The sequence below is a fragment of the Amblyomma maculatum genome, unplaced genomic scaffold, assembly GCF_055883805.1.
Source record: "Amblyomma maculatum isolate TAMU_Amacu unplaced genomic scaffold, ASM5588380v1 scaffold_24, whole genome shotgun sequence".
Taxonomy (NCBI): domain Eukaryota; kingdom Metazoa; phylum Arthropoda; class Arachnida; order Ixodida; family Ixodidae; genus Amblyomma; species Amblyomma maculatum.
The window spans coordinates 2,117,689-2,144,166 of record NW_028146749.1 but is presented as its reverse complement, the minus strand read 5'-3'; the positions used below and the strand labels follow the sequence as shown (position 1 = coordinate 2,144,166).

At 46.6% G+C, this 26,478-nt stretch overlaps 1 long non-coding RNA gene and 1 pseudogene across 1 annotated transcript in view; one reads left to right on the top strand and one right to left on the bottom strand.

Moving 5' to 3' along the window:
• Positions 1–25,949, bottom strand: part of LOC146170990 (uncharacterized) — a 58,673-nt gene extending 32,724 nt beyond the window's left edge. Inside the window, exons 1-2 of the long non-coding RNA XR_014702998.1 lie at positions 25,709–25,949; positions 25,394–25,570 (exon numbers count right to left, since the gene is read on the bottom strand). This is a non-coding gene — a long non-coding RNA (uncharacterized LOC146170990). The remainder of the gene's footprint in view (positions 1–25,393; positions 25,571–25,708) is intronic.
• On the top strand, positions 11,122–25,090 carry LOC146170991 (kinesin-like protein KIF11; annotated as a pseudogene).
• Positions 25,950–26,478: the final 529 nt, after the last annotated feature.

Below are 26,478 nucleotides of genomic sequence, written 5' to 3'. Positions count from 1 at the left end.
ATATTTATCGACAAGGTAAACCCTCTAAGCCTTCCGTGTGATACTCGCATATGTGCCATAAGACAACCTGCAGCCCTTAGAGGAGGGGTGTAAATCATGTCGAGAACGTGTTAGAAAATCGGATAAAGGTCCTCCAATTGAACGCTTTGTTTTCCGAAGTCTTTCTGCCACTTCTAAGAGCTAAAACCTGCCAGTTTGGATGAAGAATTGTTCGCAAATTAAAAAGAAAAGCATATTACCTGTTTAAGCACAGAGCATGCCCAACACTACTCACATGTGAACTGAAACATGAAGGATAATGAAATTTTAATATAAAAAATGGTTAGGTGGTTTAAAATAGCTAAGCGAGAAACATCGTGCAGTTATGGAATGCTTCATACGAGTTCTTGCCTGTCTTTGGTCAAGTTGTCGCTGGCGTTCGTAGGTGTCATGGGAAAGTTTCGCACCAGTGTGCTCTTTGTGTCGAGTGCTCGCTGAGCTTGGCGATACTCTGTGCCAGACATCGCAAATGATCCCTGGTTATAGTCTCCACGCCGATTCGAGAAAGCCTGAGGCCACAGCCTGTTACATGTATGTGTTAGCAGCTCTGTAGCACCCCTACAAGCAAACTTGTATGTTTGTGAGTGAACAGCCTGTGGGAGTACCTTTGTTTTGATTATAATGCCAGAATACATTGATGGAAGAAATAAACGCAGTTCGTTGTGAGCTGCCTTGCCATTGTCTTACCTACAACGAATTGGTGACAAGAACGAAGAAATGTGGACAATGAGATGGAAAGGAACAAAATGCAGTGCACCAAGGCAAGGATGAAGAAAGAAGACATACACAGATGAATCGAGGGGTTCGAAAGGGATGGCGAACAGTGGCTCGCTTATGTGGGGAGTGTGAAAATTCATCACCAACAATGTTTGCGCCGACAAGTGCCATCTTCGTCAGTTGCTGAGGCTCAAGGACCTATGTGTTGTTGCAGTATCTTTCCAAGCCCAAGGTGCCGGAAGACGTTGCTGAAAAAAGTTCTTTCCACCCAGGGCAATTACTTCGCTCCGAAATTGCTCACCCCCCCGCAGCGTTTCCGAATTAAGTCAGGTGCATTGTGATTTCTAGTTTGTGAATGATTACGTGGCAGCGCTGACAGGTTTTTCAGAGTATTGCTTATATATGTAAGGGCTAGATAGAATGATTCGGGAGAAAATTTTGTGTTATTTCAACCATACAGCAATTCCGACCAGTCTTCTTGAACCAAAACCTTCAACCGGCTTACATCCTCCATCACGCAACCACAAGGGTGTGTTACCATTGTGAAAACAGGAATTACTTAACAACGCAATGCCGACATGCGAATACATGGTTTCACTGTTAGGAGGGACATATCAGAGCTGTGCACAATTGATGGGATACTGGAACGCCAACTAAAGTATTCGTTGCAAAGAAGAAGCGGGCGGCGCCGGCTCCTTGTGCTGCACATGAGGACAAATTATCCTGCCTGATGAGCTTGGCCAAACAATTCTTAGTGGAGCTTCTGTCCCAAAACACTTTTTGGTGTCTCATCATAACAGACGAACAGATCAATTGAGCGCCATGGATCGCCAAAAGCTAAGGAGGGTTGCCGCAAGCAGGTCCACAAGACCCCGCTATCTGTCATGGCTGAAGCGTAACTGAACAGGTCAGGAGTGCCCTAACGGTTTAGCTGTCAGGTAAACTTATTGAGCGCCAGATAACATTGAAGAAATTACATCTGTGTTTATGCGATAACCGAGTACTGGGAATTATAAAAAGAATGTTCCAACCAAAACAAATTTTGAATTGACTGAAAAACAAAGCACACATGACACGCAGCGCTGTCTTCTGATTACTAATATGCCGCACACGTAACGGTACAGTCGTGCAGATGCTAATGCTTATTTTAGCAATGTAGACGTTGTGAAAGTGCCTTTTTTTGGGCAATATTTACTGTTATGTGCGCAATGTTATTTATGTCAGCATCTTTTTATCTGTAAGCAGAGTTCATAGTTTTCTCAGTGCGTATATGCTTTGTACCAGCTACACCTGTGTAAGCAGCATCGGTAGTATATGTGCATACCATGCCACACCGAAATGTAACATTGTACATTTTTGTGTGCTATTTTAAGTTTATTTTGCCATCATTCACACTTCATTAAAGAAAAGTGTGGCATTGCAGATGGCAGGAACGCATTGCGCCTCGGCCAATCAGAACGCCGAAGAAGCGGAACACACTTTGCACACGACAGCATGAGCCATTAATAGCTTTCGTCTTAAAAGCGGTCTCCTTCATCCGGCTGCTGATCAGGCGAACACTAAAAGTGTGAAGCTGAACATCCGGGTGACCCACACGCATCCAAGCTATACACATACGCACCTGCTTTCAGGGCGCGCCGCGAAACGAAATTTTGTTCATTCGTGTGCTCCGTTCTATTTTGGGGGAACTAGTACGGGTGTTGCCTTCGGGTAGAGGCATCCCTGTGGAATCGGTGTCAACAACACGACGATCCCATTGTTCGAGTACAATGCCTTGCTTAGCAAGATAGTTACGTCGTTGGCGTGCCTACGCGCAGAATACCCGACAGTGATGGTAATGGAGTGGATGCTTCGAGGGCCTTTAGAGGGGTGTGGCGGGGAGGCCGGTTATAGGGTTGTAGAGCGCAAAGCTGCTCGAAATATTACCTGAAAAGCGGCTTCATGACGCTCGGTGCTACGCGCCTCGCCCGCAGCCGCGCCATGGACTCGGAGGAAGAGCCACTGAGCAGCCGCGCTCATGATGATCGTCGGTTGGCTGCACCCACGGTGTAGGAGTAGATTAGGTGAGAGAACGGCCGTGTCCAGCCCTCTGCCGAAGAATCCTACTTCTGAAGGCTGCCGACAGATGGCGTGAGCAACTGTGGCCCGCTGTTAAACGTTGTTAAAAGCTCTGGAAACAGTCATAACGAATAAGCAAATTCCGGACAGCTGGCGGCAGAGTAAAATGAATTTGATTGTTCCTGAAGCTCTGGGGTTTAGAGATACCAGTGGCTGGGTGAATGAACCTGAGGTGGAAGCTAGCAAAAAACGATTGGAGGATTGGTGGCTCAAAAGCGGAGGTGACATAATGTTAGCAATGTAGAAACAAAAATTTAATAAATAGAATGATGGTTTAGTTAACCAATCTAAATCAAAAATTAAAATATAGGGAGTAAAATGAGCATGATAGCTACTGCTACCACCCCGTTTCAAAGGGGACGCTCCTATATTCCATCCATCCATCCATACATCCGTCCGTCCGTCCGTCCGTCCATCCATCCATCCATCCATCCGTCCGTCCGTCCGTCCGTCCGTCCGTCCGTCCGTCCGTCCGTCCGTCCGTCCGTCCATCCATCCATCCATCCATCCATCCATCCATCCATCCATCCATCCATCCATCCATCCATCCATCCATCCATCCATCCGTCTGTCCGTCCGTCCGTCCGTCCGTCCATCCATCCGCCCGCTCCGCGAGCGGCGCTATGGGTGCTGCCGGCATGCATTTGGCCCCACTGTGTCAGTATGCGCTTTTAAACCTTTCTCCTCTGGTATTTAGCTTTGGGGATGTAAGTAATGCTTTATATACAAGAATAATTTTACTTCGGTTAAAGTAGAGCGTCAAAACCAAAGCTAACACGGCGTTGGCGGCACGAGTGTTAATAAAACACACATTTTGTGTCGCATTGCACGCTTCACACTAAAGCTCAACCACATGAGGCGAGAATTCGCGGCCGCATGCCGCGCGACGGCGTCGCGCGTGAGGGGCTGAAAGGCGTCAAAGCATTGACGCTCGTCGCTGTCGCTCAGCTTCTGGGTTTTTAGAAAATTTCGCGTGTCTCCCGGAAGCAGCTAGCGTGGCAGCCAATCGCAGAAGGCTTTGGGGTACTGAACTTCCATCCTGGCTTTTTTGTAAGTGAAGTTTGTTTTCCTAGTCCGATTTGAGTGAAGAATCTGCAGACGCCCACTTCGTCTGATCCTTGCATATATGAACGCATCGATCAATTCAGTTCAGTCGTGTCCGACTCTTCGTGACCCTATGGACCATGTCACGCCATGCTTTCCGGTCTCTCACTATCTTTCTAACATCGCATAACTTCATAACTTCCTACCCCTTCTCCGGCGACCCTCAACCTTTCCCAGCATCAAATCTTTCTCCAGCGACTCCTCTCTTCTCATCAGATGACCAAAGTAGCTGAGCTTTAACTTTAGAATTTGACCCTCCAATGAGCAGTCAGGGTTTATGGTCGACAATATCGACTGATTTGATCTTCTGGCAGTCCAAGGAACTCTTAAGAGTCTTCGCCAGCACCACAATTCAAACGCGTCAATTCTTCGGCGGTCAGCCTTTTTCACAGTCCAACTCTCGCATCCATACATCACAACTGGAAAGACCATAGCACGGGTTATACGGATCTTGGTTGGCAGACTAATGTCTCTGCTCTTTACTAGGCGGTCAAGGCTAACCATTGCTCTCTTTCCCAGAAGCAGGCGTCTCCTAATTTCATGGCTGCAGTCTCCTTCCGAGGTAATCTTGGAGCCCAAGAAGAGAAAATCTGTCACAGCTTCCACTTCTTGTCCCTTGATGCTCCAGGACTTGATAGGGCAAGACGCCATGATCTTTGTCTTTTTAATGTTTAGTTGAAACCCAAAGTTCTCACTCTCTTCTTGTACGCGCATCAGAAGTTTCTTGAGTTCCACTTCACTTTCTGCCATTAAAGTGGTATCATCCGCATATCTAAGGTTGTTGATACGTTTTCCAGCAATCTTCACTCCAGCTGAAGACTCGTCCAGACCTGCCTTCCTCATGATGCACTCTGCATATAGGTTAAATAGGCAGGGCGACAGTATGCAGCCTTGCCTCACTCCTTTCTCAATCGGAAACCAATCAGTAAGATCATGCCCAGTTCTGACTGTGGCCTCTTGCCCTTCATACAGGTTCCTGAGGAGACAGATGAGGTGAATTGGAACTCCCATCTCTTGGAGAGCTTGCCAAAGTCTGCTGTGATCTACGCAGTCAAACGCTTTCGCATAATCAATAAAGCAGAAGTAGATGGGTTTCTGGAACTCTTGCTTTTTCCACGATCCAGCGAAGGTTGCCAATTTGGTCTCTAGTTCCTCTGCCCTTGCGAAACCCAGCTTGCAAGTCCGGAAGCTCCCGATCCACATACTGCTGCAGCCTACCTTGGAGGATTTTCAACATCACCTTGCTAGCATGCGAAATAAGCGCGATCGTGCGGTAGTTGGAACAATCTAATTGGCACTGCCTTTCTTTGGAATGGGGATGTAAAGTGACCTCCTCCAATCCTGTGGCCACTGCAGGGTTGTCCAAATCTTCTGACATGATGTATGCAGAATGTTAACGGTGTCATGGTTGAGGTTTTGAAGCAACTCAGCTGGAATGCCATCAATTCTGCTAGCTTTGTTCTTAGCAAGGCTGGCTAAGGCCCATTCAACTTTACTCTTCAGGATGCCCGGCTCGAGATCAGTAATCACAACCGTTTTATGTTGGGTTCGCACATTCGGGTCCTTCTTGTACAGTTCTTCTGTGTATTCCTGCCACCTCTTCTTTATCTTTGAGGCTTCAGTGAGGTCCTTGCCTCGTTTGTCCTCTATCACGCCCAGCTTAGCACAGAAGCTTCCTTTGATATCTTTGATTGTCTTATACAGAGCTCTTGTGTTTCTTAGCTGGCTGTTGTCTTCAACTGCTTGGCACTGCATGTTCAGAAAGGCATTCTTATCTCTCCTTGCCATTTTCTGAAAATGAGAAAACATGACGATGAAGTTGAAGGCCCATGATCTGCCAGGAAACAATGGGGTGGCTCTGAGAAGGACTTTTATATTGGCAGTAGTAAGGATTGCAGTCTTCTGCTTTGTGGCTATTCACTTCGCAGTGACAACACTGGTGTATACTTCACTAACACCTACTGTAGTTTTGACCATGCTGTCAGTTATTCTGAGAGCTGCGGCGGTGAGCATCAGCCAGTGCTCTAAGTTTCAAGTGTTCATTTGTAAAAGATGTGTTCTAGATCCTGCTAAAGAGTCTTGTATTATCCAATTGAGTTTCCAGAATTTACACTTTCTCTAGAAGCCCTCATTCCATTTAGGCATCTTTTCATTCTTTCCAATTAGAATTTTCAGTCCTAATTGAATTTCTATAATCAAATGTCTTCCAGTTTCCAGATGACCTCCCAGCTGGAACAAGTACTTAGGCCTAACTGCATAGTTTTAACTCTCTGTAAAGAAGCAATTTATTTTTGTTATGGGCTGCTAAGTTATGGTCATCTTACGGATTAGAATTGATATTCCTAATGAACATCCAAACTGAATGGACAATTGTTATGCATGGTGAAACTGGAATTCAAACTACATTTCAATGATGCATTGAGTGTGCGCTGGCTACGATGTTAAAGGAAGCTGGTGCATTTCGCTCCCTAGTAAAAATACACCCAAAAATATTAGATTTCAATAGGCTTTGCAGTTAAAAATTTTGCAACTAATTTCAAAGTCCAATCTGGAGTCAATGATTTCAATTCGAGCATATTAGATAGTCTCGAGAGCTAAATTAAATGTTTCGGAGAGCAACTCATGCACTTAGGTCCTGGACCCATTTACAAAGGAGCAGCAGACGTTAGCTGCAGAGTAGGATAAAGAAATTTACACATTATTTAAAAAAAAGTGCAAGAATTAGAGACCATATGTCTAGAAGATCTATTAATGCGAAAGTATTACTTCGCTATGTTTATTTATTTATTTATTGTAAGTACCTACAGCGCCCATGAGGCATAATTGTAAATGCAAAGAAGATATAAGGAAACTTGTTAGCAAGGTAACACAACACACTGATAGAACACTAAATGAATTCTCAACTAGTATAAGTCATAACATAAAATACATTAACACAGCGCTGGCAAATGCACAGATTTCACAGATTTCTGTCCGCACACCGCGTCCGCACACCGAATCCGCAGAACGTGTCTGCAAAATCATGTCCGCAGCAGTTGTGAGTAATTGAGAAGTGGTGGAGGTTAATGAGTGGTGTCAATCGATGGAGGGTGATGTAATGTTGCAGCAGCATCCGTTCTTTTGCACTGCTCCAATGCAGATTCTGCAGTGCTCTTTAACTTTACAACATTTCTGATTTTACAACCCTAAAAAGTGTATTCATAGCTGTTTTCACAATTTCAGGAATGCCTGTCTAAGTTCATTCAGTGAGACCATTAGGCTGTGTTTTATTTATTGTAGGTTGCACCAAGTGTGAAAGTGCGGGAGAAACCAGAGGTTGGAGTTTTGAGTTAAAAATGGAGTGGCTCTAAATTGCAGCAGTGCAATCGAGCAAAGAAAGCTTTTATTGTCCTGCCAAGAAAAATAGGAAACATGCAACAAGTGGCATTCATAGTTAAAGATAATTATACTGTATTCTGCACGGAGGTGTCATGTCGTAAACCGGCAGTCAATATCGGTTATGTAAGAAACACACATTTAATTTACTGAGAATTATCATTTTATTGATATTTGCTCTTGTGGTGCTTGCCCACATAAAACTGCAATACCTTATCTGTGGGGACTTGCATAATTAAAGGCAAGGACAGTACCACATCAAGGTAAAGCTCACTCATTGAAGAAATCTTTTTTTTATTTGCAGTGTTGTTTATGTGAATTTCCTATCTCAAATGAAAAAAATTCACACTAAGACTTATGCGAGTTTCTACAAGATCAATATATTTATTATAGATCGGTAGCCATCTCTTACATCATTTTCTTATTTCAGACTCAAAACAAAATAGTTTTTCTGTGTTTATTTCTTCATGAAATTGGACCAGGCAAACGATTTTTCAAGTAAATAATTTCAATGTAAAACAGTCTCATTGAGATCAAAGCCAGTAATAAACACACTATTATCAGCATACATGATGAGCTGAACACTGTTGTCAATATGAATTATGTCATTTATGTACAAATTCAGCAAAAGTGTGCCTAATACTCTTCATTGAGGTACTAAACAAAATATATAAAGGATGATTTGTTACGGTTCATCTGATTCCTTGAATGTGACTTGATTCAATTATTTCCAATACCTTTGCGAGTGCTGGTAATTAAAAAAAAAATCTCTACGAACGTGTGCTCCATGCTCTAGCAGATTTCATAGAGTTCCCCGATAGAATATTGAGCTTTTATATTAGCATTGCATGACATGTTAATTGGATGTGAAGCATGTTTGATGTTCACAAATGCATGCCATTTCCATAATTTCGACTCCCTTAACTGTACGAAATGTTGGCACAGAGCTGAAGTGTTGCCATTGAATTGGACTCCAAATTGTTGACTGGGGGCCAATATCCAAGTTGGAAATGGTCATTTCCGATTTTGATTTGGCCTCAACTGTTTTGTTAAACTTCGAACAAAGCCATTCTGCCGCGGTGCAATCCATCGCTACGTACGTGGTTCGGCTAGAGCAGCTCTTTAGACACAGAGAGCAATGACAATTTTTATTTAAGAAACAGCCAACAAAAGTGAACTGAAAACATGGCAACCGCTCACACCATACATGGTTACTATACAAAGGCACACTGCACTTGAACCTTGTCTAGGACGCCTAGCGCGTAGGATGCTTTCGTTAAAAAAAAAAAAGAAAAACGGCGTTGTACATTGCATCGAATCCAGGTGCGTACACTTCTGGCTTTTCCCGTGCTCTCGAGTTAAGTGATCCTTGGATGGCGACTATAACCTTCGAAATGTGATGCATTTATAAAAAAAAAATACACAGCGGCACAAAGCCGCGGTGTATATTGTAGCCTATCGCGAGGCCTATAGTTTGTCGTCACTGCAGCACTGGAGAGAACGACGCTGGCCACGTGCTAGCTGCAGCATCTGTGGAATGCACAAGGTAAGTGAGAATTAAGCAGTGCAGTACTTTATGAAGCAATATTCAAGACGATTATGCAGTTGTTATATAAAATGTCGATACTTCCATTAACATCGCTGAACAAAGCCGCACCACACTGAGAATACTCTAGCTGTTAACCCTGTTGTATGGGCTTAGCGTTCGTCGCGGCAGCAGAGTGACGCTTGCCACGTGTTCTGCAGCTGCTGCACGAAGTCTCGGAAGAATGCGTGAGGGAAGCAGGTAATAAGCACTGTAGCACTTTATTAAAACAAATTTGACACGATTATGCATGCGTGTATGTACGTATAGCCTGGTAAAGAGGCCTAGCGCGCAAGTTATTTTGGTAGTCGCGGCGATTGATACGAAGCCACGTGCAACGTCGAGAGGGAAGAGGAGTACGGGAGGTGCAGGTCTGCGGTCTGCCAGGAAACATTGGGGCGGCCCTGAAAAGGGCCGTTTGGATGCGCAGCGACGTGACGGCGTGGCGAACACAACGCCCTGCACTTGTCGGCCCTTTGCCGTGCACCATAAACAGTGGTGCACTACGTCGTACACAGTGCCTAGTTATATGCTGCCCTGGATGCTGTAGCGATGCTTCTACTGTAGACATTTACGAGGGTTGCGGCGATGATCTTGGAGAGCTGATCGATGCCGCGATCCCTGACATGGGCTGCTGCGTACAAAGAAAATCCTTGGCCTCTTCGCAGCATACAGGAAACGGCGCTGTAAATGAGTAGAAAAAGTTGCATTATGAACATAGCGATTTGATGAATGCGCAACATATTACAAAACCTTCGACAAAGAAATCTGCGTTCTTGTACCTCAATCAGGGTTGAGAATGCGCACGGCAGACGTGCGCCTCCGCATAGCAGTCAGGCAGCGGTTAGTTGCCGACGGCGGATGTTTTCGTGGAGGTCTCCATAGCCGTGGCCGATTTTTTTTCTTTTTTGAACGCGAGGAGCGTCCATGCCACGAGCTGCTGCTGCACGAGGTCCTGGAAGCACGTGGGGAGAGACAAGCGACACAGCACTTATAAATAAGCAAAATGCGAGACAATTTTGCGCAATTTATACTTACCTTGACGGTGTTTGCGATCTCCCGCAGGTCGTCGCCATTATCAACGTCATTCCGCCCAACGTACAGCACGGATCGGCGTGCCGAAAGCGCATTCACGTAAACGTGCAGGCCCGCCATCGTCGAGCACCTCGGTGACCGAACGCGCCGGTGCCATGCAGATGCAGCAGCGAGATCCACAAACCGAATGCCGGAATGCCGAAATCGCGCGCGTTGCCAGAGCGGGGGGCACCTAACGATTCCCTAGAGCGTCTAGGGACGAAAAAAAAAACAAGCAAACCCAATTTTTGACTACGTCACGTCCGGTTAAGCATCGAGCCCGACGCAAAAAACGTCACGCCAGGCCGCGGCGTGTCCCCCAATCAGCGTTTCCAGCCGAGCTACCCCTAAACGCTTCTATGTGAAACGGGGTAACTGGCATCTGGGTTTGCGGCTTATTTCCAGAAAAAAGCAAATACTAAAAGTTATTTGAAGTCACATCCGTCGAGAGAATCATTGCATCCTTTCCACTTTGGTTCTGGGCGCGCATGCGCAGTTCACGGAGCCGGCTCTCTGCAAGTTCAGGCATAGAGTTAATACAAAGACTCGAGACCCGAAATCGAGAAAAAACTGCTCTCTGTGGCGTGCACAATTTTCGCAGAAGAGAGTCGAAAAGCTGGTGATGATGATGAGTCTGAGGTCATTCCCTTCGTATCGGGAGATCAACGGGGTCCCCCGGATCAGACCAAAAAAAAAATGTAAAAAAATAATAATAATAAAAACAACAAAACATTCACAACACCCATACACATTGTCGCCACACACACACACACACACACACACACACACACACACACACACACACACACACACACACACACACACACACACACACACACACACACACACACACACACACACACACACACACACACACTGTGCTGTGGCAGTCACTGAGTGCGATGTTCAGTCGTTTGGCGGTCATCGCCGAGTTATTTGCCACCACTTTTCTAGCCTAGCCTTCGTCGTGGAAACACTTCGACTTGCGACAGCGTTCGTTTTGTCGCTTTTGTCGCCCGCCTTGAAGCCCAATGCGCACAAAAGGGTGGCGCCATCTGCAGGAGACAACCCGACTCGCAGTGGAGCACCAGGTGTTTTAGGAGCTCCTCATGTCTCCCGCAAGCTCTGCAGGTGGCGGCTTGTGCCTCGGCGGAATCATCGAAGCGCCGGCGGTACACGAGTGTGCGCAGAGCTCCGGCGCGCGCCTCGAAAAGAAGGGCACTACCCCCGCTGTTGTCGTACAGGAGTTCTGGTGCTTGTGCGTGCGGTACATCTGGAGCGTTGATTTGGTCTCCATAGCGGATTGCCAGCGGCCGGTCTCTGCTGCTTGCAGCCGGGTCCGCACCGCGCGTCCGCTCTTGCGTTCAGTTAGCTCGTTCTCTTGGGTGGAATTTTCAAAGAGACTGTACTTGCAGCGCAACCGCTGTACCCGGGAGCACCGTCGCGTTCTGGTCCCCTTAAAGTAGAGGTACCGATACACTCGTCGTGCCCATCGTGAGTCGGGTTATATGCGGAGCCGTTCCTAGAATGCAATTTTGCTGCTTGCCTCTCTAGCTTCGAACGACGACCAGCCGAGGCCACCCTGGATTGCCTCAATGGCAACTCGCCCGTGACACCCCAGGGCTACTCGGCCAACTTCGTGTTGTCCGCGCTCCAGCCAAGCAAGCGTAGAGGCCGATATGCACACCACAGCATTCGCGAATGTCAGGGCCGGAACGTGCACAGCCTTCCACAATTCGCGAACTATTACGAATCGGCTGCATCCCCACAGGCACCGTTTGCACAAAATACAGCACGCTCGCTGGGAGGAAAGTCGCACGTGTTCTTCGTGTGCTGCATATACGTCTCCTTGGGCACTGACGTTAATGCCGAGGTACCTGTAGGTGGTGGTCTGGGGTATAGGCTCTCCGCCCAAGAGAGTGCTTCTCTGTCAGGGGAGATGCAATAGGCAGTAGCCACTTGCAGTGGCTAGTCTTGGATAGCCTGGGAGGCGCTGCTGTGCGCTCGCGGAAGCTAGCAGGACCTTCGGCACCCCGCCGGGGTGGCGCAGTGGTTACAGCGCTCGACTACTGTTCCCAAGGACGCGGGCTCGAATCCCGGAATCGGCGGCCGCTTTTCGATGGAGGCGAACAGCAAGGCGCCCGTGTGCTGTGCGATGTCAGTTCACGTTAAAGAACCCCAGGTGGTCTAAATTACCGGAGCCCTCCACTACGGCGTCTCTCATAGCCGGAGTTGCTTGGAACGTGAAACCCCACAAACCAACCAGGAGCTTTGGCACGGCTCGTGCTGCGCCGTTAGGCTTACGCCGGGCTCTAATAAAGACTGTGTTTGTTAGCAGCTCTCGGGCTCCGTCGGCTACCGCTCAAAAATCGCGCTATAGCGTGCTCGGATGATCCCCGGGTTCTTTTTGTCTTTCTTTACTCGATAACTTTAAACAGCTGCGTGGTGCGAGTCAGGCAGACAGTCAGATATTTTTTTCTTTTTTCGAAACGTTTTTTTGCAAGAACTTATTCCTAATTCATACTTTTATATAATACAGCCTAACTTCGGATCAAGTAAACATTTCTTGTGCCTGCACAAAACCCCGACCAATCCGTTCCTGTGGGTATGTGCTTGAGGAGAGAAGAGGTCAGATTCCAACGTTAGTGCTAATTTACAAACTTCGCTGTCTTTTTTCTTTTCCTTTTATTCAATTCTACGATCTTGAATCTATTTTTTCTTTAGCTGATAATTGATTTGTTACAGTAATCCAGTATATGCAGTACATTCGGCTCTCCACACACAACCCTAGCTAATCCCCCTCGTGGGTATATGTGCCATTTGCCAAGGAAGAAGAAGTCAAAGAAGAAGAAGAGGAATGCGTCAGCGGCGGTGCATGTTGGTGTTCCTGCGTTTCCGCCTCCTCTGATGAGCGCCAGGGCTACGAAGAAGCTCCGGAACCAGCACATTCAAGCTTTTGTACGGTGGCGGCCCCTGAACACACTGAAGAAGAGCGGCTACACAAGGGCAGTCGAGGTTGTCGCGGACAAGAAAGAGATCCTTGTAAATGACCGCGTCATTCCGGAGCGTTCTCTCTGCAAGTCATCCACTTTTGACAAGGTGTTTGGACCCGAAGCAAAGCAGATCGACATGTACCGGGCGGTCATGGGGCCCACCATAGCCCAGGTCATGATGGGCTACAACTGCACTGTGTTCGCGTATGGCCAAATGTGCACTGGCTACACCTTCACAAAGAGTCAACGATCAAATGCGCATCTGGGCTGGGTTAATGACCAGCTAGCCGGGATTATTCCCCGCACTATGCATCAGGTCTTTGAAGAACTCCAAGCACAAGACATCGAGTCCACTATCGAGGTGTCCTTCCTCGAGTTCTACAACGAGGAGGTGTTTGATCTGCTGAGTGCACACGAGGGCACATCGATACACAAGATCTACGAGGACTCTGCTGGAAAGGAATTCGTGATAATCCAGGCCCTCGAAGAAATCATGCGCAACCGTCAAGAGGTCTTCATTCTTGAGAAAGCTGCAGCTAAGCGCCAACCTGCGGCCACTCTGCTCAACGCAACCTCGTCACGCAGTCACGCCGTCTTTGCAGTCACTGTCCGCATCCGTGAATTGACTGATGATGGCGATGAGCTGGCCAAAACTGGACAGCTCGACCTGGTTGACCTTGTGGACATCGAGAACATAGGCTGCTTTGGCGCTATTGGCCGAGGAGCCCGTGAAGCAGGCAACGGCGACCAATCTCTTCTTACTTTGGGCCGTGTCATAACTGCTTTGGTGGACAATGCAGCATGTGTGCCTTACAGAGAAAGCAAAGTGACGCGGCTGCTGCAGAGCTCCTTGGGCAGCCGCTCCATGACTTCCATCGCTGCGACAATCTCACCAGACATGTCGAACCTTGAGGAGACCTCGAGCACCTTGGACTACGCCCACCGGGCCAAGAAAATAACCAAGCAGCCAGAGGTAAACCAAAAATTTACCAAGAAAGATCTTATTAAGGAGTACAGAGAGTATATAAGAGGATGCGGAGGGACGTCGCAGCAACCAGTGACAAGAATGGGATCCTTGTGGACCAGGAGAACTATACAGGAACATAGAATGCAGATCGAACGGCCAGTCACAGAAGATTCTGGAGAAGGAAGCTCAGACTGAGTCTCCGATAGAAAAGCTATCAGCAGTTAATCAGCTGTGTTATTAAAAATAAAAGCAGACAGTTTCAGAAACGACTATACAGCTCCTGCCACAATACGGGAAATGAAGATGAGCTTGGATGCAACTGAGCAGGTGCTGTCTAAGACGTCGATTGAGAGAGACAGCAGACTGCCCTTGTTTGCGTCCGGAAGCTGCACTCACTGCAGCTGCTGAGGAGCTTGTGTGAGACGATCGACATTGACTTGCTGTATCATAAGCTTCACCGAACATCTGTCATCGGTCAGACCAACAAGGAAAGACAGTCTGGATTCGTGGAGAGCTGAAAGGACCGCTTCTTCCAGGTTGAGACTAACTCACATTTCAGTAATTATTGCACTGTATAATCTTTTTCATCGAATCCACGTATCTGTGCCTGTCCTGCCTATTAAACTGCATTGAAAAAGTCGCCACTCGGCGTCATTCCTTAGAGGCGTTGGAGGATCATTTGCCACACTCTGCAGCCGATTACAGGAACTGCTGTTGTGGCATACACTCCTAAAGCCAGGGAACTTGCTGATGAAGGTACTGCAGCCAACATGTCCACCCATTGCGGTAGTCCACAGTCGAGGCTCCGCAGCCTAGCATGTTTCGGACGCTATCGTGTGCTCGAATGTTCCCTGGTTTCAAATTTTGCCCAGTTTCGTTTTGGTCTTTTTCTTTCCTTGACAACTTTAAACAGCTGCGTGCTGCGTGCGAGTCAGGCGGCAAGAGTTGTAGGGCAGAGAAGATAGGCCGCTATCTCATTCGTGGAGGAGGAGGAGGAAAAACATTATGTAAACTTCCTTTTCTTCCTGAGTGGAGCCCTCAGTCCAGGGCTCCATGTGCCGCCTCAATCCTGCAGGCCCGCCAGAACAGCTGGCGCTGGTCTTGCGGTTTGGTGCTGATGAAGCGGTCTCAGAAAGAAACAAATACACGTCAGTCCATAAGCCCATGGGCCACGGCAATCCTCTCGGCCCGCTCGTGGCCACATACGACTCTAAGGTTTTGTCTTTTTAGTGTCCTTGTCCATGTTACCTAATTCGTCTAGCAAGGTGATTATTTATTGTATAGGTGAATTTAACCCTGTGATTCCCAGCTTTGCATGAAATGTGGATAATATTCGTTTCTGCTCCTATAACTGTCTGCATTCTTCTTCTTCTTCTTCTTCTTCCTTGATATTTGGCACATACCCACGAAGGGGGATTGGCCAGGGTTCAGTGTGGACTGCCAAATGTCCTACACAATTTGAATTAGTGTAATAAAATAATTGACAACTAAACAAAAACAAAAGATTTAAGATCACAAAAGTTATTGAATGAAAAAATATGAAGCAAAAATTTGGAGTTTTGTAAATTTGGAATGCAATTAGCAAGGGAATCTGTCGGTGTGATGTAGTTATGTAAGTACTGACAAATTTGAGGCAACGCAAATCCTTTCGCACTCGCACCGAAGGAGAGTAGAAGCGGGACCGATAACGTAAATCCCAAGCGTGCAATTGGAGTTTCTAAATGCACCCTCTTCTGATGTGAAAACCTTCGGCAAGCGAGAAGGAAGTGATCAATATTTTCAATTTCACCGCTAGCCTCACAAAGGTTTGTGGGGCTGATCCCGCATCTACATAAATAAAGATTTAAGCGAGGAATCCTGCATCTCAGGAGAGTCATCGTAACCTCACACTGCCGTGATTTACATGCTCGAACTTTCCATGAGTATATGAGGTGCTGGTATTCGGCTGTAGATAGCAAAGATTCATTGCATGTAGCGGCTAGGTATTGATATCGCTGGAAACGGGAGATTTTAAAAATGATGATATTAGGGATGGTACATGGAACAGGTGCCTCAAGAGCTGATTTAGCCAGGAAATCTGCCGCTTCGTTGTGGAAAATACTGCTGTGTCCGAGGACCCAGATGAAGCGTATTTCTTTCACCCACCCCGGTATGAAATACTTTAGTGAGCGGCTCAACAGAGCATCCCGTGCTGACTCCAGCGACAACAAAGCAGAAAGAGAGTCTGATAGAAAAATTATTTTTGATTGACTGCAGGGAACTTTTAGTAGCGCTAGCCCATTGCCATATACTCTGCTAGAAATATCGGTGTGTAATCCGGGACACGCACCGAAAAACTCCAGGAAAGAGACTCCGAAAAAATTCCAATCGCAGCTTTGTGCGCAATCACAGACGCATCAGTGGCAATTACAGTGTGATCAGGGAACTTTTCAAGGTGTTCACATAGGAGACTGGATATTAGACTTGAGGGCAAGTGCTTCACATTAGATGGAAATATAGAATCATAATTTATATCCACAAAGGACGTTGAGCAACCAATAGGACATATAGAAGCAAGGTCCACACCAATGTTTGTTGAAATGCTGTGCGTATAAACAACTTGGGGCTTGCAGACCCTTGGCCACTGGTGAGTGAGAAAGAGTGCGGGGTTTGACACAAAAATAGGTATAGCCACACCGGGAGTAGTCTCAAATGATCGCAAAAATGATCTGACAGTTAGAAGGTGGAAACGGGAGTTAAGGTCCGGGATGCGGGCCTCCAAGTACAGAACAGTGGTAGAGACTGACTGTGGAAGCCCTAGGCAGAGGCGCAGCGCCCGTCTTTCCCTAAAGAAAGCGGCTTAAGTCTTCAGAATTCGTGGCGGTTTGGACTGCTTCGTTCTTTAAAGTGCACTCTTTTACGTCTCGCACTGAAATAACTACGGTGCAGAATCGACACTGCGCAGCAGATGTCGCCTGGCACTGTGGAGCTTTCTCGGAAGCATGGCCGATCGTCCCTGTTAGTCCTCGCGCAATCGCGTCAACTTCTAATGGCGCGTGGACTTTTGGTTCCTTTCGCGACTCCGATAGAACGTCAGCTCGCATGAGCGCATCGACTGCACGATATCCCATTTGCATGAATTAGCTCCGATTTTTGGCGGCCGCTCTGAGCGTTCGTTTCGCTGCCCATCCGACGCACGCGCGCACAGTTGCCGGAGGAGGCGGAGGAATGGTGGTTGGGGTGATGTGACGTGCGCCCCTTTTGCGGGCCGCCGTGCACTGCGCGTGGTCGGACTTGGGGACGACGGATGTCACGGCCATATGCGCTGTTCGTTGGGCAGACTTTATATTCCGATCCCCTCGCCCTCCCCACAGTCCTCTGGCAGCGGCGGCACCTTACCCGCCGCGATGCGGATGAATGGGGCGGGCCAGTGGCAACGGCAGCAGCAGCAAAAGCGAGGACGGGGCGCGCACACGCGCTGCCGCATGCGCGACCTTTGACAAGGCATCGGGGCGAGTCGAGACTTTTTTCTTGCTCCGTTCTAGCTTTGGAAAGCGTCTCGTTTTACTATGGTTAGAACGTTTCCTGCTCTGCACTGCGCCCGCTACCCGAGGCCCACACAGCTCCGGTGCGGGAGTACTTCGCCTCCTCCCACACCCCTCCTCGGCCTGTTCCCTCCTCCGTCGGGATTTTTCGGGAGGTCACGCCAAAAGTGCGGCTGCGCACCCCCAACTCCCCTGGCCGGGACCCGGTCAGCTCTGGATGGACTAACGAGAGCGCGGTGCGCGCGCCAAAAGAAAGTACACAAGGCCAGTGCGGTGTTCTTGGTTTCCGCATTATCCTGCTGCCGATTTCATTTTTCGCGGCGTCCGTTTTTGCGGCCTTCCGCGCTTTGCTTTACGTAGCTTGCAGCCTGTTTCCTTTCTTTCCTTTTTTTTTTTCGTTTCTGCCGGACCGGTCGACGCGCCAGGCACACAGAGGAGCCGTAATCGAATGAGGAGTGTGCCCGAATAATTGTTTTATGAGCGCGGGCGAGAACGAAGACAAGTCCGGGGTGCGGTATCGTCGCGAGGAGGTTGGAGGTATCATGCTAACGAGATTAGCCGTCTATTGAATTGGGCAGCGGAGATAGCGCCGGCGATGTGATCAAACTGTCTCTGGCGATACAAAGGAAAAAGAAACTGCAGATCCCGGCCGATCTCGAGTATACCTTTCGAATTTCGTTTTATGTTTGTGTCTTTTCTTCGTTTTCTTTTCCTTTTCTACCGGCTGATTTGCTTTATAGCTTTCTTCTTTTTGAGTACCGTGCTCCTCCTTCACATCTGCATTCTGTCGAGAGTGGAATGGTAATGACGAAACGCAGATAACTTGAAACAGTGTAAATTTCCTCATGTTCTTTTGCGGAACGCGCAGAAGGATGTACTCTAAGAGCTGAGAGCACATAATGTGGCCTTGAAGGAGCATGTAAATAAAAAGTAAATCTACTCTGACACGACGGCAGTTAAGAGAAGGAAGATTCAGTGGGGTACTCTTGGTGGAGCGAGAGGAGGAAATTGAGCAAGGAAAGCGATATCGAAATATCCGTAAATTTTTTTGCCGTACTCTGTCAACCTTGTTCCAGTTCGATTTACAGGTGTCACTCCAAACAACCGACGCGTACTCCAAAAGCGGCAAGCATATGGACAGGTACAGCTTTAGGAATGAAAGTGGAGTACGGAACTCTCTCGAAAGTCTGCAGACGAATCCGTGTGTCTGCATAACCCGCTGACCAATGCGTTTAGTATGAGAGGAGAAGCTGGAGGGTGCGGTCAAAAAGTACACCAAGGCCATTAATTTCATTAACCCTATCCAACAGCACAGAATTCACAGAATAATGGTAGAGAAAGCTGTGCCTTTTACGAGTAAATGAGACAACCCTAGTATTGGAAGAATTGAGGGTAAGTCGATTCTTCGCACACCAATCAGGAAAAGCAGATATGTCTGATTGCAACAACAAGCAATCTTGAAAAGAATGTATCACCTTGAATATTTTTATATCATCAGCATAAAGAAGAAACGGGGAGTTCTTGATGACGGAGGAAACGTCATTAATAGAAACGGAGAAGAGAAGCGGGCCTAATACAGAACCTTGAGGAACTCCGCTGGTTGCAGGATAAACGAAGGAAGTCTGTCCATTGACACTGACAAAGCAGGAGCGATCAACGAGATAGCTACGTATGAGGGCTACGAGTGAGACTTCGACACCAGAGAGTAGAAGCTTTTCAAGTAGTAATGAGTGAGTAACAACGTTGAAAGCTTTGCTCAACTCACAGTACACAGTGTCAACCTGCCCTCTCTGAAGGACTGCTGCAGAGCCATATGTCATAAACGTGACTAGGTTGGTTGAAGTAGAGCGACCCGACATGAAGCCATGTTGATTCGTTATGATGACATGTTTGAGATGGAAGGAAAGCACATTGTGCAAAGCTAATCCGAAAAGCTTAGAGGTTGCACATAGAAGAGAAATCGGACGATAATTAGAAACAGGAGATTTGTTTCCTGACTTGAAGACAGGAAACACGCGTGCTATTTCCCACACGCGAGGAAAGGCAGCATTTTTCAAACGGTTATTAAATATAGCAGTCAGTACTGGTATACAAAGATACAACTGAAGGCTTTTATTATGGAGGCTGGAATGCCATCAGGTCCAGGAGACAAAGATGGTCTCAGACGCTTAAGACTCGCAGTTATTATCTTCCCGTCAAAGAGAAAGGAATTAGATGGTGCACCAGATGGGAGGCATACGGAATCGCAGTGTGGAGGTTTGTATACGGAGGAAAATGTTCGCGAAAAGTGTCGGCAACATCCCGAATTTCCGACCCCTGAGAGTCAACTAAGTTGATGCTGGAATCCGATTTAATAGAACGCTTGCGAGCGTACCGCCAAAACTTACTAGGACGATTTGTGCCACTCCTCTCTAAAGACCCGCTTGCGTTTGGAAAGAGAACGCAAGCGGCGAAACTCATCTGCCCAATTGTCAAACCCGGGGCGTTTTGCTTTACGATGAGCCCGTTCCTTAAGTTTTAACGCCAGTTCTCAGTTCTCTGGAAAACCAGAAAGGAAACTTCCTACGAGTAGGAGTATGCAGAGGTATGTACTGATGCATACCATTAAGAACTATTTCAGTGAAGCGACTGACTTGTCCGTCGGCATCACTAATGTCATTTAAAAGGGACCAGTCGACAAAAGAGAAGAAATTGAAGAGACCGACATAGTCACCACGTGCATACGCGAAACGGGGCGAATTAATTCCCCGTCCGATCTGAATTAGTAGAGGGTGAGGCAGGAACAAAAGTAGTCACAAGAAGTGGAGGGTGAAATTTGTCACAGCGAGTTAGCTGTATGTCGGAACTCTAGACTCGAACACTTTCAAAATTCGATAGACTGATGTCAAGAATATTATCACAGCAGTTTTCAAGGAAATTGTGCTGCTGCAAAGAGTTAAAGGCTATAAAATCAAGTAGAGTGTTACACTTGCTTAATATGTAATGATTATTGTGAGAAGAAGTAAATGAGTTCCATTTGATACCTGCAGTATTAAAATTGCCTAAAATGAGAAGTTTGTGTTTGCTATGACGAGTTATAACATGTTCGATTCAGAGCAGAACATCATCATAGGCTGGAGGAGGAAGACTCGGAGGAATGTAGAAAGCTGCAAGTAGAAGATTTTCATGTCGATTTAAAGTGAGCTCAAGCCACACACATTCTTGAAGTTTCCAGATCTGACCGTCGACCACACTGCAAAGAACTGTCAATAGCAATGAGCACTCCCCCTCCTCTTTGTTTTGGTCCTGTTTCAGGGCGGTCGCTTCTAAAAACAGAGTAATTATTAGGAAAGAAATCACTGGAAGGGATATCGCTTGACAGCCAGGTTTAGGTAACTACAACAGCGGTGTAACAACAGGCCAAAACGCTAGAAAAGAATTCAGATTCCTTAGTCCGAATACATCGGGTGTTTTGATAGTTCAGTTCAGTCGTGTCCGACTCTTCGTGACCGTATGGACCATATCACGCCACGCTTTCCGGCCTCTCGCTATCTTCCTAACATCACATAACTTCATCTGCAGCGCCTCGAGGATGCTATCTAACCATCGCGCGATTTCAACCCTGCCCATGATGACTTACGGAGTGAAACACAAATGTGGTAAAAGAAAACAATTGCAGTTCCAGTTGGAGCCAGTAGGAATTCATCAGGGAACCAACTGGCATCAATCAACTGAAAATAGTTCCCTTAAATCAATTAGACGAGGTTAATTATCACCTGCGCCGTCGGAGTCGAAGATTACTAATGTCTTGCGCATATGTCATACCATTTCAAAGAAAGAACGCGCGAAAATATCGTGTCTGCAGCCCGTGCCATTCGGAGCTAGAAGACGAAGTGCGAGAGGTGTGTTGTAGGCTGCGACGAAGAGAAAGAACAGGAACCAAACACGAGGAACCGTTCATTTTAAAGCGACCTGTACGATGTCGAAGGAGGAGACTTTTGGATTGGACCCTGCAATATGGGTTCAATCAGTCAGCGACGGCAGACGGCTGCCTGCCACAAGCACACTTTTTCTCTACGGTGAGCAACAGGGCGAAGCGAGCGTCGACAGCGGCCTCAACAGTGCGGGCGTCAACTCGGCCCACCCCACTGACGGTGAGCAAGTGCGTGCGTCAAATGACTGAACTCAACTGCTGCAAAGTTGGCGCTGAAGGGTGGTTGGGCTCCCCAGTTCGCCCAAAGCAAAAGGCGGAGGCGACATACAGTGCAAAACGAATAAAAACGAGCGAGGTTGGTAGTGTATGCTCAACCGCGTTCCTTTTCCCCGTGCGCGTTCTAACTGAACCATTTGTGTGTGAGACGCTCGTGCGGACATAAAAGTTTATTTTGCCTGTGCTGCGCGGTCGATCTTTCTTTTGTTTGTTTCTTAAAGAAACAAACAAAGCCCCGATTACACTGCTTTCGATATGTTTCTCCGCGCATTTAGGACCATCACACAGTACCTTGACTTCAGATGATGCGCAAAAGCCGGCACTAGCTGTGGAATCAGCTGTTTTACTGAAAAGCGCCATTTTTACGGTTTGTTTACCTCTGCCAGCGCGCCCTCGCGGCAAAAGAAGGTACCCACGAGAGCGTTTAATTGCAAAACTGTAGCTGCTTCATGATTTCTTTGATGACGTTGACCTTGAAATGCGGCTTCATGAAAAAATAAAGCTTTAGTTAATTTATTCACATGCTATATCTATAAAAAAGATAGCAAACGGCTCCTTGACTTGCGAATAAACCGTACCCTGGCGATCATTGATTGATTCAGATTTTCGTCACGCGTTGACGTCTCGCCGAGGCGTCACGGCGTCGTCAATTGATGTCACGCTCTATAACTTTAGAGCGAGTCCCGTAATTCGCCCCCCAGGCTTTGCAAATTGACCATGAATACAGAATTTTGGAAATATTTCTTAGTTTTTCTGTTCTGACTAACAGGCTCGCCAAATGCTACTTCGACTTGCATACTTTGTCATTGCGCTTTGTTGTGTTAACTATGAAAGTTTTATTTTGGTAAAAAGAGTTCCCATGGTAGAAGAACAAATGGTAGCGTAACTCCCATAGAAGCCTGCGTGTCGACTCTGAGCGAGGCTTTAGTTTCCCAGCGCCCCCTGCGAACTGTGAGGCACAACAAACACGTGACGTTGCTTGTGACGTCACACGGACGTACTTTTGGCGGGGAATTTGTCTTTTTACTTATGAACGAAAAACAAGGCCAACAACGACGGAGGCAGAACGATGCTCGGATAAGGCAGAAAAATGGACACCGTAACTGTTCAGTCAACTTTACTTGACATGGATTTCTACTGTCAAGTTTTACGTTAACTGAAATGTTACGGCATCTTTAACCACCTTATCATAGCATCGTTCTGCCTCCGTCGTCGTTAGCCTAGTCTTTCGTCGCGCGTCATGTAAACACATTCTGGGGCTTATTTCTTCGGGCACGTTTGTGAACAAGGGCCTTCAAGTGAATTCGGCAAGCACATGGATAGAACCACATGGCTTGAGGCATTTCACGAAGGGCATAAACGAGTGAAGCTGTGCTGCATAGAAAGCCAGGCTTTATTAATTCACGATTACTTACATAGACGCTTCACGACAATGAAATCTTTAAGTGTAGGAGAGCGACCACCGCTCATTCGTCACGGTCTTCATGAAATCCTCGTGATAACAACATTTCCTGAGCGTAGGTCTCCAAACGAGACGCGGTGAGATTATAAAAGGGTGAAAGATCTTGCTAACAAAGTACATATTAGCGTCAAAAACAAACGAACGGAATAACTAACGCTAGCGCTAGAACGCCAACCTGTAAGAGCTTAGGTAAGCAATTCGAATTGGGATTGCTAGTATTTAGAAGTTAATGCGTTTGAGAAGTGAAAATATCTAGATATAGCTTCGCTCCAATAAATCTCGCCCTGGATCATGACTCCCATATTTTACTCGCGCTTCATTTGCCACTAAAAGGAGTCAATGTGAGGTTACAAATTTACAACTTAAGCATTTAACATGCTAAGCATCCCATTGACAATAGGAACATCACTGTAATAACAGCTAAAGCACGTTCAGCGAACGTTGGTGCGGTAATACGACGCAGTGAGCAAAACACGCAGCAAACGGAGCGGAACGGAAGGCTTAGATCAATGCGGCACGCGTCTTGGGGGCAATAAAATCTCACCTTCACCGTTAAATTAAAACATGCAGCGATACGCCGCTCATGCAGACGTGTATCCGTAAAACAAGCCACCACTTTTGCGACGTGCCTGGGAGGCCGAGCCGAGCCGCCGAGCTGTGACGCAGCATTGTCCCATCGTCCGGAAATGCGCACATGCAGCGGCAATCAGTTTCTCATCGAGCACAGACAGTCTTCGCCTTGCTGTAAAGCTCTACCACAACCAGCAGAATGAAATACTGACTGTTTGTTACAGATAACCCACTCTGTACGCAGCACGCAACGATGAACGTTGAACCGGGGCCGACGACGCACCCATTCCGCGGATGAAAAACGCTTCGGCCTGAGCCATATCTGAGCTTCGGGCAACTACGCAGCGGATAATAAGTGGCCGAGAGAGGCCGTTAGAAACAAGTTAAAATATTATTAAAAATGTGACACGTTTTTTCCTACGCAAGAAACAAAAACTGCATTCATTCCTGAGCGCGAATATTATGTTTACTTTCTAGTTCTTTGGAGTTCTGGCAGATCTTATTTTCTGTGCGCTAGTAATTTGCCTCACAGTTCGCAGGAGCCCTCATCATCGAGTTGATGCCGCTGGCAGTAGGCAGCTGCACGCGTTTTCTTCCAAGTTGCGCGACCAGTTGTACTACATTGACCTTGGAGTTCCTTGACCACTATTCACATACAACTACCAACCACTTAGGTATATCACGATAGCATACTTCCAATAACAATATAAATACCATAATCTGCACAGCAGGTTTTTGGCTACAACCATTTTGACCAGAACTAAAGAATACTGAAAAGTCTTCCATAAGAAATTATGCTTCTTTTATTTTCCCATAACATGGGAACTATTGCGATATCCTGAAATTAGAAAAAAATATATATATATTTTGTTGTCTCTCATAATAAAACTTTCATTTATGACCAATACCTTATACTTGGAATGTGATGCTACTCTGCACAAATGTGCTGCATTCAGATTGAAGACTCGAAGATAAAATGTCAATACTACAATTTAACAAAGCAAGTAAATGGCTGTAGATGCTATATTTAGAGAACATACATGCTAACCAGTTAGCTACAGCAATTAAACTCGGAAAAAAAATTCACTTTTCTACCAGTAGTTTTACATGGCAGAAAAAAAAAAAGGGAGAATACAGAAGTAGCATTTTAATGTGGCTATTCGCCAGAGACGAAACTTTTGACTTGCACTTTTGATTTCAAGCAGCTTTCCCACTTCTGGTATAAAAGCGTTGCACTGTTAAATTAAGGCCGCACTCACATGCAATCAAGCGTTCACGCATGGCAGTAGTGACACAACGTGTACCTGCGGCCTCTTTTCACACTGTAAGCATTTATTTGATTAGGTTGCAAAGTTACACATCAGCTGCAGTGATGCGAGCAAACTTATCACAGGCAGGACTGCACACGTAGGCAAGCAGTAAGCCTCGCGTTGACTGCCTTTGTAGCTCGAGACCAAACAGGGGCATATGTCTCTTCCCTTGTCAAATTCATACTTCCAGATTTCGAATTCACAAGTTTGCGAACCACTAACAAATGAAGACCTCGAATACAGACTATGGTTAGGGCACGGTTAGGGCAGAGCTTTTCAACATGCAGCAGTTCATTCAAGGCTTGGGCTCTTTCCTCAAGAGCGTCGAAAAATGATACGTTGTAGGCGTCTGCGGACGATACTTACAACAATGGGCGTTTTCTGCGGCATCACTCCATGAGACAACCCGTTGGGTCAGCGCCATGACTTTCTATTTTGGTACTGAACTTCAGCACAACTTTGGACGCTTTGGTGGTTTCCGAACGCACAGTAGTCAAGGGGGTAGTGGCAGCAGTTAAGTCAGTTGCGTAGCACTGCGCTTGCCTAAATAGCAGCAATGGAGATGCCGCATGCGTCACTCAAAAATAAAACACAACCTTACGTTTTGTTTGAGAATAAAGCGAAATACAGAAACTGAAATGAAATAATAATGAAATAATTTTATGGATTAAAATTACTTACTGTAAAGAGCGTGATACGATACCTTGCACCAGTTCGCACCATATGCCTTGAACGATCGTTCGACTACAGATCGCTAGGCCTACGGTCTCATCAGCACTAGGCATCACGGACCACGGACAAAGTGTTCTAGAAGGCTTCTATTCTAGAAAGTACAGCTGCAACGGAAAAAGAATGACACAACTGACTCCTGACCGGAGCGGAAAAATTGCGAGACGCCGCGCTATTGTAGCCGTATGCGTAGATAGCGAGAGTGCCAGGAATATTCCACTTTCCAAAGTGGGGGTGGCCGACAGAAAGCAGCACATCCCAAAGCTTTCATTTTAAATGATAGCTTGTGCGCTGCTTATCGGTATAATCACTCGCCAACGTTTGTGCGCATGATTCCATTTCTTTATTTTTTCAGCTGACGTTTTGAGCAGCGGCATTTTCTTTAATGACGCTTTCCCTCAAAGCCCGCCGTTTGCTGGACGATATACTGTCAATGGCTCTCAGCGCTAGCGAAGATCAATGGCATCATTCATGAACCTCCGCATCCCAGAGATGAGCTTACTTTTTGGCAACAAACGAATGCAGCAGTTTGAACCCACAATTTTCTCTTTATTGACAAATTTCTTTAAATTTTACCACAGCACGTGAAATAAAGAGAAGTCTAAAATTAGTTGATAACTGGCAACAAATAAGAAGTTTTCCTAAGGCTAGATTAGTGACTGGCGAACGCTCCACCAGCCTCCACGACATTGCGTGTTCGTGCGGGTAGTGAGGCATAGAGG